The 12,191-nt window shown below is 37.2% G+C and overlaps 1 long non-coding RNA gene across 2 annotated transcripts; it reads left to right on the top strand.

Moving 5' to 3' along the window:
• Positions 1-4,349: 4,349 nt before the first annotated feature.
• LOC109214252 lies at positions 4,350-7,271 on the top strand. 2 transcript variants are annotated; one of them, XR_002066139.1, is made up of 4 exons: positions 4,350-4,702; positions 4,799-5,399; positions 6,157-6,861; positions 6,975-7,271. It is a non-coding gene; the product is annotated as an uncharacterized LOC109214252 (long non-coding RNA). The 2 variants fall into 2 exon arrangements; XR_002066138.1 differs by having other exon boundaries at positions 4,351-4,702; positions 6,157-7,122.
• Positions 7,272-12,191: the final 4,920 nt, after the last annotated feature.

The following is a 12,191-nucleotide window of genomic DNA, read 5'->3' on the forward strand; positions in this document are numbered from 1 at the left end:
TTAAAGCACTTGCAAATTCAAAATATATGTTTTTACAACAATTGCTTCTAAAAGCTATGGAGTTAATTCTTTGTTCTCACAACTATTGCTTTCACTCTCTCTTCTTCTCACATCTTTTACATATGCTTCAAAGGACCGTGTATTTTCTGCTTCTCCTCTTGTGTCACCTGCTTGCAATGAAAGAAAATTGAAGAGTAAAAGTCCACCATTGAAGATCATTCAAAGCTTTGCTTTTGAAAATGGGTTGTTTTGAATTTGTTAGTTGTTTGGATTGGTTATTATTCCAATTGATTGAAAATATCAACAGGAGTACAAAATTTAAATTTGAAGTGATTTGGAGTAGATTTGAGCAAGATTTGAATTAAATTTCAGAAAAGACGCAAGAAATAAGACGAAGTCAGTTTTTTGTATAATTATGTATAATCTTGTATAATATTGTATATGAGTGTAGAAACACACCTTATACACTGTTATATACTTTTATACACGTTTATACAAGCGTCTGTAGACGAACTTCTTCCACGATTTTCAGTTGCAATTCTTATTCAAAACCAGTCCAAATCTCCATTAAATGACTTCAAATTTTATATACAACCTCCTTATACTATTTCTAACAAGTCTAGATAACACCGACTCCAAATTTTTCATAAAATCAAATTCGAAATTTAAACCCACGTATTTAAGCTTGTTAAAAATCTAATTTTCACCACCCAAATGAAGTTGGTTTGTTGAATTAATAGTTGAGTCACAATTACTGATTCGAAAAGTAATTTAAAAGCTTGAGGAATCTTTTTTAAAAATTAAATAGTAATTTTGAGAACCTATTGGAGTTGGATGTTGAATCTTAGCCTATTATTTATGGGCTAGTTGGTTGTAAATTGAAATATGGGCTATAAAATTGAAAAGTATGGAGCCCAGTTATTCTAATGTGAAATTTTCCCTTTTAATAACACTGAGACAAAATGTATTTTCAATCACTTGACACTCGGTGAATAGAGGTTAATGGCAACTCAAACAAAGTGATTCAGATGCATAAACTATTAACAAGTGACAATTTTAAGGCAGTTTTCCATATCCTCAAACAAATGAATACCATTCTTGTCAAGAACTATATTTAATCAAAACGAATTTACATTATTTCATAAAATAAATAATACTAATTGATACTAATGACTACTACTCATGTAAAAAAAAATTATGATTACATGATGTTTATTCACTAGCTACTACAGATAGGAAAAGTAAAAATTAAACTACTCGATCATTTTTAACTACGGATCCATCAACGATCAAGTGGTCTATTTTTTCATCAGGGTGCTCAAAGAAGTCTGCCACATCCAAGTGGGTGATGTCAAAATCATTGTCAGAGACAAAATTGGCTTCAAGGCCTTTATTCTTTAGAGATGCTTGATAAAACTCAACCAAATGTCTTGGTATACGACAAATATTTGCTCAATGTCCTTTTCCACCGCAACGACAACATTCAGTATCTGAACCATTTGCCTTTGGCTTCTTATCTTTCCCTTTCCGCTTTTGGTAGTTATTTTTCTTTGGGGGATGATTAACACCAGGAAAATTTCTTCCTTGTCCACGGCTACAACCACGGCCACGGCCACGACCACGACCACGACCACGACCACGAAAAGGGCCCGTGGCCTTTTCCACGCTTAGCATAGTGGGAATACACCTCATCCACTTCAGGCAATGGTGTAGACCCAGTGGGTCGATTATCGTGCTTTATCATAAAGCAAGTTGTTGTTTCGTTCAGCCACAAGGAGAGTTCTCTCGGTACTGCTGTTGCAAGACCATATTGGAGGCATGAAACATTGTGAACGTTTTTTCAAGCATATCATAGTCAGTGATACTATCTCCACATAGTTTCAATTTAGAGGTAATTCTGAAAAACACAAAATTATAATCAGAAACATACTTAAAGTCTTGGAGCCTCAGATGAGCCCAATCATAACGTGCTTGTGGAAGAGTGACCAACTTTAAGTTGTCATAACTTTCCTTTAAGCCATTCCACAAAACAAATGGATCTTTGACTGTGAGATATTCTATTTTCAACCCTTCATAAAGGTAATGACGCAAGAAAATCAAGGCCTTAGCATAGTCTGGGTAGATGTTTTATTTTTGTCTTTAATGGCGTCTCCAATACCCATTGCATCTAAATGGATTTCAGCATCCAACACCCATGTCATATCGTTCTTGCCCGAAATTTGAAGGGCAACGAACTTTCTTTTCACAATATCAGTCATAACTAAAATAGGATAAAAATTATGCCTTAGTTTTCTCAAAGAGCTTCTTGAGGCGGTAAAGTCTCGTCTTATAACGTGTAATAAAACAACAAAAAAGAATATTGCAAAGAAAGAGAGAGAAAATTCTTATTGATTTTTGGGATGAATTACAATGGAATATGACCCCTCTATTTATAGGGAAAAAATGACTTAGCCACCAAGTAACAAACCCTAAGATCTCTCTAAAATATGGACATTTACCATAAATAAAGTTCTATTTATAACATTAATAAAAATATTCAATTATGAGCTTGAAAAAAGGGTAATATTGACATACAAAAGGGAAGATAGGAACTGTACCCACAAATTGTTTTGAAGATTCTACTCCTTGTTGATAAATGTTTTAATGTAAATCTCTGTATTTTCGTAATAGTATAAATTAGAAATACAAATTACGTACTACGTTTAATTTTATTTTTTTTTAAGTTTGAAAAGGCAAGCGTGAAGCATGTTGTAATACATTACGAAGATTAGCTTTCCTAGTGAAAAAACGACAATTTTTAATATAATATTCAAGGCAAAATGGCTTTCGGGCCACCTAAACTTGTACCCAATTGTCAATTCGATAAATTAAGTTAGAAGTTTCTCATTCGAACAATTCAACTTAACAAACTGAGTACTAATAAACCACTTTAATCATTGACCATCCTTATGTGATAATGGCATAGCTGATTTTTGGCCCAACTACGTGCAATTCACGCTTGTATGGCGCGTGATCTGGTAGTTTTCACAAAAAGAAATACTAAAACTACAAAAATAAAGAAAGACAAACGACGAAAAAGAAAAAGGAAAACAGTAAATTCTGTCACTTTCTTTCCGTGAACCCCCCTCTTTTCTTGCCCCTTTCAGTTCCCCGTTAGTCTTTACCCTCCACCTCGCCCGATTCCCCTTTAATTTATCATCTTCTTCATTTTCTCTGTTAGATTTTTCTCTTATAATGAAAATTGCGCAACTTTTTCGAATTTTTTGGGATTGTGATTTTGATTTGTTTCAGTGGTTAAAAGTGAAATGTATGACGAATGATTTTTGTTGAGTGTCACTTTTCTGGGGTGGATTAATTGTTCTTCTCTTAGGTGCAGATAGTTTGATTTGAATTTTTGGATTTTGAGAATTGAATCTATTAAATTTCCATACATCTCGTACAACTCCTCTAGTTCTTCCATCCCCTTCTCGTAGCTCCTCCACGATCCTAGCAGGTATGGTTAAAAGGAATAGAAAACAATTAAAACATTTAAGAAATTACTACTTCCGTTTCAAATTAGATGATGTATTTTCCTTTTTAATCTGTTCCAAAATAAATGACGCATTTCTAAATTTGGAAATAATTCAATTTTAAACTCTTTATTAATTCATTTTACCCTTAACGAGAAACTTTTATAACTACACAAATGTCATGGTCCCACAAAGCTTTTACCTCTAAAGCTTTTAAGATCACAAATTTAAAAGTCTTCTTTTTTTCTTAAACTCCATGCCGAATCAAACTAACTCATCTAAATTAAAACGGAGGGAGTAGTAATTTTTGTTAATGTAAGAGTTTTAGATTGGAGAGGGATAGAGATTTTTTTTTAGAGTGGGCGAAGGCGGTGTCCACAATGGATGAAACATGTGATGGTGGTAGTGTCATGGTGAATAAGAAAGAAAAGAATATTCTTTTAATTTTTTTAAAAATAAATTGGTTAAAAGAGTCTCGGGCCTACAAATTACACATGTCAAATAGTAGTTGGTTAAGAAAATAATGTGTCAACCACGTCATAGCAATTGCGATACACGCTCAGCTGGGGTATTTATTAGTACTCAATTCATCAAGTTGAAATGTTTAAATGAAAAACTTATAATTTTATTTACCGGGTGATAATTGAGTACAAGTTTAGATGGTCCATAGGCTTTTTTGCCAATATTCAATCAAGCAATAGCCATCCAGATATTTCCGTAACCTACTCATCGCCAGCCTTTAGCCCTACTCATCAGTCAACGCATCTCAATCGTTATCATCTACCAGCTCATTCAATCCAAACCGTCCGATCACCCAAACCCCGCTATAAAATAACACATCATCTGTTCATCAACTTGCATCCCATTATCAACCTCTTCCGTCTCCGCCGTCAGTTCTTTCTCTTCTCTCCAGATCTGTTCCTTATCATTTCTCTGCTTCTGATACCGGATTCAGATCTGTGTAGATCGTTCGCTGATCTACAGTTTGAGTATGGTTACGAGTTGCATCATGTATCGGCTTTTCGATCGTTGGGCCGGAGGTTTTGTTACGAACCGTTTGACTTTGAGAAGTGAGTTGATGAAAGCTTCATAATTTGGAAGACTAGCTCTTGTCTGCTTGTTAGTTGTTCCAAAGCAACCAAATCTGGTTATTCAAATTGGAGGTTTCATCGTTTGCTGCTAGAGTTTTGTTGGTGAGCCTATGTGTTTCTGTTATTTTTTGCATTTATCTGCCGTTTTGGACCAAATTCTATTTATTGACATCTGTGTGGTGTTTCTGTTTGCTACAGATTTGATTCTACATGCGGCTCAAATTGACCATATCTGTTCTGTAGAGCTGCTTGACTAATCAGATCTGATTGGTGCTCCAACTGTCTGAACTGTGGGTCTGTTAACCGCTGGTAATCGGCTAGGTTGTGGTTGTTAGAAAAGGTTTATCATTTAATTTGTTGTCTATTATGAGCTGCATCATTGATGAACATTAACCTTTCTGATACGCGTGCATATGTACGAGTTAGTTATATTGTCATAGACAAAAAGAGAGGACGTGAGATTTTTGTTGTTGTTTTCGACCTTTGCCATGATGGGTGCGCTCGCATGGCAGGTCACAATACCCAATAAAGTTTCTATTTTTTGTTTTGGGAGAGGAGATGGCACAGGGTTTTTGCCTGGCGCTCCTCTCTTTGTGCCTGTCTTGTCTTTTATTATCTTCCTTGTTCCCTAGATATTATGCGCAAGATCAATACCACAAAGAACGTCACAGCAGATTGCTGGTTACTTGCCCTTTGAATGGTGGTCTTTTATTCAAGGGCAAGTGACTCGTACATCTCTTAAATTTGACATCAGTCAGGCTAATGCTAGGATTAATCTGCTCCAGCACTCCAATCAAAGGTACAAGAACGAATTCCCTTCACTAACTTTTACGTTTAACTTAGCATATAGCATATTGCCGTTCCATGAGTCAGTTTTTGAAATAGCAGTCCTTATAATTTTAATGCTCATCTTAGACAATGATGGCAATATTGTTCTACTTGTCAAAAATGAGATCTAACTATTAATTCCAAGTTAGCGAGACGAGCTAATAAAATGCTTATTAAAAATAAATACTCTTTAATGAATCATATTGTGTGAAAAAATGTTTATTATTCTATCTGGGGTATGATAATAAACTCCTTTGCAAGAAAATATGTTTCTACTTTTGGTAACAGTAAACAACTTAGATAACTTACGCTTTTGAATGGGTAAACTAGCTTTTAAAATATTAGGTTTTGCAAATATGTCCCCTTGGATCTACAGGCGTGCGACATACTTCCTAGTTGGTTCTTATAAAACGATATTGTTAATTAACCATGTGAATCATCCGTTACCACATCTCTTGTATAGATTTCCATGATTTCCAATGCTACCTCACTTCCAAGTCATTAGAATGTGTAGTGGAACTCTTTTTATTCAAATGTTTCTATGTCCTAGTATTTATTAGTTTGTCTCATGTTAGAGATTCAATAGTCAGTTATTGATTGGTAAACTAGTGGGAAAATTTATGTTCTGTTGTTGTAATGTAATAGCGTATTTCAATGGGAAGTTTCGTCGAGTGCAGTATTTTGTAATATTGGAGGGATGAATATGTATGTTCTCAAATATGTTTCAGTATTGGAGAGAATGTCATTCTTTTCTCTCCACTGGCTTTGAGATGCTGCTCCCTACTTGTTGAAGATCAATAAAACCATTTGCCTCTGTTGAGGTGATCAACCAACTTTGGATGCTGCTGAATTACACTGGAAAGGTGATATTCTACTGCTGAATTGATTTAGGCTATGTTGATTTCTTGCTTCTTTTTCGAGTTCGATATAATTCATCGCTTGGGTACTTTTGTAAGCATGAGTGTCAGCTGTATTTGCTCTGTCATTACTGTCAGTTGGAATAGCTGTCTGAAATTGAGGCTTCTCTATTTGTTCGAATACTTTCAAAGTGTTGCCGCCTTAGTTGATGCAGCTGGTCCAGATTGTTTGGTGTATTGCCGAAGCGAGAGGGCTCATTTTATAAGTTCAAAAGTTTATGTTGATTGCAATCTACCCTGATAACTAGGGGGTCTCCCACTTTTATTTTGTGTCTTTGATCTATCTAATATTTTGCTATCTTTTAGGAAATGGATATTGCAACTTTTGTAGATGATAGAAAACTGGTTTTTACCATGCCTAATTTGAGAATTTTCTTTTGTCTGTAGTAGAGAGTATTCAGAAAATTTGCCATGCTGTGCTAATTCACTAGGTTGTGGAAGTTTATTTCTTTTTGCTGAAGATTACTTCAAGGAAATATTGACATCTGGTACATGTTGTCTTGATCGTTTGTTGAGGTAATGTCTTGCTTAATATCCATTGTTGGTAGTTTATTATATACTAACTAGTTATTTACTAAAGGTTATATTGCTCTTACACCTGTAATTGCCAAATTCTAATTCTTTCACAGGGGGAAATGGTCATGTTTTAGTTTACGTACGTCGATAGAGAAAGCATACGGATGTTTATAGAGAAATGTTACATAAATTTGATAAATTCTTATTCGTCTTCAGTGGCTGAATTTTTTGACTATTTAAAGCAGCAAAATTTTCTCCTTACAGCGAGATGTTTTAGTTCTTCCGCACTTTATACTCTCTTGCCCAAATCATAAAATTAAATTAGAAGTGTACTGAAGTAAGCCATTAATGTGGATTCTTTATATGTTTGCATTAAAAGGAATACTTGCTTTTTTGGAAATTCAAACTAATGATAATTTGTAGATCACTTTGTAGAACGCTCTTTGGTTTACTCATCTTTCTACTTTATTTTATATAGTGGCCTTTAGTTGGGCGAGGTAGTTTATATCCTTTTCCGGCACCTTCTGTAAGTTGTAAAAGATTTTTTGCCCCATACAAAATTTATTTATGGAGTCTTATAACATATATTGTTTGTAACTTCGAGTTTATGCTGTGAAAAGTAAAATAAGATCGTTTAGAGATATTAAAAGTAGAAAATCATGTTAAAAATAGAATAAAGTAGTCAAAGTCTAAGAGATATTGATAGTAGAAAGTTCCATTATTTTTTGAAACGGAATAGAGTCGAGAGTGTCAATGGGAACTTTCAAGTAGAAGCATTATTTGTCCAGATGTTATTTTTTATAACAACATAAGTTTGTCCGGTTTGTTAATGGTGTTATGATAACTTAAGCTATCGCTTTGATGGATCCAAGAGCTCGACCTATGGGGGAGCGCTCAATTGTATTCAATTGAGAGGACGGTGGTTCGAATCCACCTGGATTCCTTATGCAGTTTATTGTCGCTATATACTTGAATTTTAAGTAATATTAGAATTTAATATTGTGTGAGTCAGTTGCTGCCTGTTTTTTATTTTCCGCAGAATAAATGCACGTTGTGCAATCGGTTAACTCTTACTTTTTCTTCTAGCTAAGCCTTGCTTTTCTTTTTATATGATATCTTAAGTTTTGAGGTTGAGAACTAAGAGTACTTGAAATATTTCTGGAACTTGTTTTTCGAACTACACTTAAGGCACTCTGTTAAAAACTTAGACAGCTCTTTTGAAATTACAAATAACTGGTAGAATGCCACCGTCATGACTATAGCTCAGAGAGCATAGTAATTCATTTCTTTCAATTAGAGGCGGAAAGCTATGATCAATAAAGAGAATAACAAGCGACATTTATATATAGTTGAAACTAGTTATATTGAGATCTATATATCTCGAGTGTCTAAATGGATTCTCCTATTTCACTATCCATCCTACATTCTTACTAGAGAAAAGAGCAAAAATTTATAGTTTGATGGATAGCCAGTGGGGGGTCTCAATGGTTAGGTTCTGTCGTTTATAAAATTTGTATCATACTAATTTTTTGATTATTCTATTATGTATAACCAAAATTAGACTTTTAGAAACTAGAACAATCATGTCGGTTTCTCTTCAGTATCAGTACAGTTCAGTTAATTTTTCGTATTTTATTTAAATGTCATTTAAAAGTTACTAGCAGAAGCAGAATGCAATAACTACGGACTTTTTGGACTTACCAAAACTTTCTAGATATTTTTACTATTTAAAGGGTGATGAATTAAGAAAACATAAAAGATGGCCAGAGTATATATCTATCAAGCGTAAAAGAAACTAAGCAAAGACAAAGAAAATATAAATCACACGAGTGGAAAGATATTAAGCTAGTGTTTGGTCATAGATTTCTAAATTTGTTTTAAAAAATTTGATTTGGGTGAAGTTTGGTTTGAAGATGAAAATCTTTTAGACATAACTTTTCAAAACCATATTTCACATCTTCTTTTTAGAAGAAGAACATGAAATGTGACTTGTACCCATAAGTTGTAAAAACTATTAAAAATACCTAACAATACCAAACAAAAAAACCTGCTAATCTTGTATATGCTGACCATTCATTATCATTATCACAACCATAATCCTAAACCAGGCTGAATTTTCATCTGTAATCTCAAATTGCATAAGGTTCTTCTATGTTTTGCCTCCAAGCTTCCTCACAACAATGGGGGCTAAAGAAGATATCAAACGTACGAGGATCCAGCATTATTGCCTTCGCCGGTGAGTGGCAATTGACTTTTTTTCTCTTAACGTATTCTCACAAGTTGACTGTTGCATGTGTTTCTTATTGTGCTTAGTGTGAATTGGTTATCAATAAAGTTCTACTCCTACTATAATTAATAAGCATGGAACTATGTTCATTAACATCTTAAAATTATTATTATACTATCTCTTTGTCTATCATGAAGGTTAGCTGTAGTCTGTGCAATTTGGGAACTTCTTATTTCTATCTATAAGGACCAATTGTTTTCCCCGCTGTGTCATTTTCACTCTCTTGGTCCAGATTGTTGTGTTGCCTCTTCTATGGAAAGATTAGTTGGGTTTACTAAAAAGATGAGCCGCAACTTAATTGAGTTAACTGAAGCGTGGAACTATAATACTCGAGTAGAAGCTATATTGCAAATCACAGGCGAGAAAAATGGGGTTACAATTGCTGACCGAGAAAGTTGTCTATGATCTACAACTTTATGCAGTGCTCTTAGAGGTATGTATAAAATCAAGAGATACTACAACAACAACAAAAAACCCAATTTGATCCCAACAGGTGGGATCTGGGGAGGGTAGTTTGTACGCAGACCTTACCCCTACCTAATGGAGGTAGAGAGGCTGTTTCCAATAGACCCTCGGCTCAGGAAGGACAAGAAGAAGTGAAAAAAAGGGGGGGGGGGGGGGAAGATAAAGGATAAGTAGTACCAAATAATAGCAGCAGGGAATACAATACCTGAGACAAACACAACAACCTAATGTAATAGAAATCTAAGAATATGAAGGGACATGCGTGCTACTAAGACTAACAGTGAACAACTATAAACTACCTACTAACCTTCTACCTTAATCATCGACCTCCACAACCTCCTATCAAGGGTCATGTCCTCAGTGAGCTGAAGCAGCGCCATATCGTGTCTAATCACCTCTCCCCAGTACTTCTTAGGCCTACCTCGACCTCTTCTCAAACTCTCCATAGCCAACCTCTCACACCTCCTGACAGGAGCATCAATGCTTCTTCTCTTAACATGTCCGAACCATCTCAGCCTCGACTCCCGCATCTTGTCCTCCACAGAGGCTACTCCCACTCTTTCCCGGATAGCTTCATTCTTAATCCTATCTCTCCTGGTACACCCACACATCCATCTCAACATCCTCATCTCTGCTACTCTCATCTTCTGCATATGGGAGTTCTTGACTGGCCAACACTCAGCCCCATACAGCATAGCCGGTCGAACCACCGCTCGATAAAACTTACCCTTAAGTCTTAGCGGCACATTCCTATCACACAAAACACCGGAAGCGAGCCTCCACTTCATCCATCCCGCTCCGATGCGATGTGCGACATCTTCGTCAATCTCCCCGTTACCCTGGATAATAGACCCGAGGTACTTAAAACTCGCTCTCTTGGGGATAACTTGAGTATCAAGCTTAACCTCTACATCTGCATCATGGGTCCCGTCACTGAATTTGCACTCCAAGTATTCTGTCTTGGTTCTACTCAGTTTGAAACCTTTAGACTCTCCAACCTCGCGTTAACTCCACTACGCGTCTCGTCAATCAACACTATATCATCGGCAAATAGCATGCACCAAGGCACCTCCCCTTGGATGTGTCGCGACAGTACATCCATCGCCAAGGAAAATAAAAATGGGCTAAGAGCCGATCCCTGGTGCAACCCCATCACCACAGGGAAATGCACCGAGTCACCCCCCACAGTCCTCACCAGAGTCTTAGCATCATCATACATGTCCGTAATCACCCTAATGTACGCCACCGGAACGCCACTAACCTCCAAACACCTCCATAGGACCTCCCTCGGTACTTTATCGTATGCTTTCTCAAGGTCAATAAACACCATATGCAAATCCTTCTTCCTCTTCCTGTACTGCTCCACTAATCTCCTTACCAGATGAATCGCTTCCGTAGTCGAACGCCCCGGCATGAATCCAAACTGATTCTCGGAAATAGACACGCACCTCCTCACCCTGGCCTCCACCACCCTCTCCCAACCTTCATAGTGTGACTCAACAACTTGATACCCCTATAGTTGTTGCAATTTTGGATATCACCCTTGTTCTTATACAGCGGAACCATCGTACTCCACCTCCATTCTTCGGGCATCTTCTTTGTCTTAAAAATAACATTAAATAGGCTAGTGAGCCACTCCAAACCTGCCCGCCCCGCGCTTTTCCAGAATTCCACCGGAATTTCGTCTGGCCCCGTCGCTCTGCCCCTGCACATCTTACGCATCGCCCCGTCCACCTCCCCTACCGTTATCCGCCTACAATACCCAAAATCTCGCTGACTCTCAGAGTGCTCCAACTCTCCCAGCACAATGTGTCTATCCCCCTCCTCATTCAACAGTTTATGGAAGTATGACTGCCATCGTCTCCTAATATGTGCCTCGTCTATCAACACTTTGCCATCCTCGTCCTTGATGCACTTGACTTGGTCTAAGTCGCGGGCTTTCTTCTCCCTCACCTTGGCCAACCGGTACAACCTCTTGTCCCCGCCTTTGCCCTCGAGCTCCTCGTACAAACGAGCAAACGCCGCGTTCTTAGCCGTCGTAACCGCCAACTTCGCCTCTTTCTTTGCCTTTCTGTAACACTCCCGATAAGACCTTTTTTCCTCCTCGTTTGTACTCTCCACTAGCTTCAAATAAGCAGCTTTCTTAACTTCCACTTTACCTTGAACCTCTCCATTCCACCACCAGTCCCCTTTATGACCCACAGGAGAGCCCTTCGTGACCCTTAAGACTTCTCTAGCAGCTACCCTAATGCAATTCGCAGTCGTAAACCACATACTAGATGCGTTCCCTCTACTCATCCAGGCCCTCATAGCCAACAACTTCTCCCCTAACTCCTGAGATTTGTCCTTGGTCAAGTTACCCCACTTGATCTTAGGTTCCTTGCACCCCGCCCTCTTCCTCCTACTCCTCTTGATCTCCAGGTCGATAACTAGGAGCCTATGAAGAGTCGTGAGGTGCTCACTTGGGATGAGATACTACAACATTGGTATATCATGGAGTCACTGATTGAGAGAAGACTCGACCCACTGATGTTTCTAGATGGGAACTATGAACATGCCACAACTAAAGGATCAGATG

Source organism: Nicotiana attenuata, unplaced genomic scaffold, assembly GCF_001879085.1.
Source record: "Nicotiana attenuata strain UT unplaced genomic scaffold, NIATTr2, whole genome shotgun sequence".
NCBI classification, from domain to species: Eukaryota; Viridiplantae; Streptophyta; class Magnoliopsida; order Solanales; family Solanaceae; genus Nicotiana; species Nicotiana attenuata.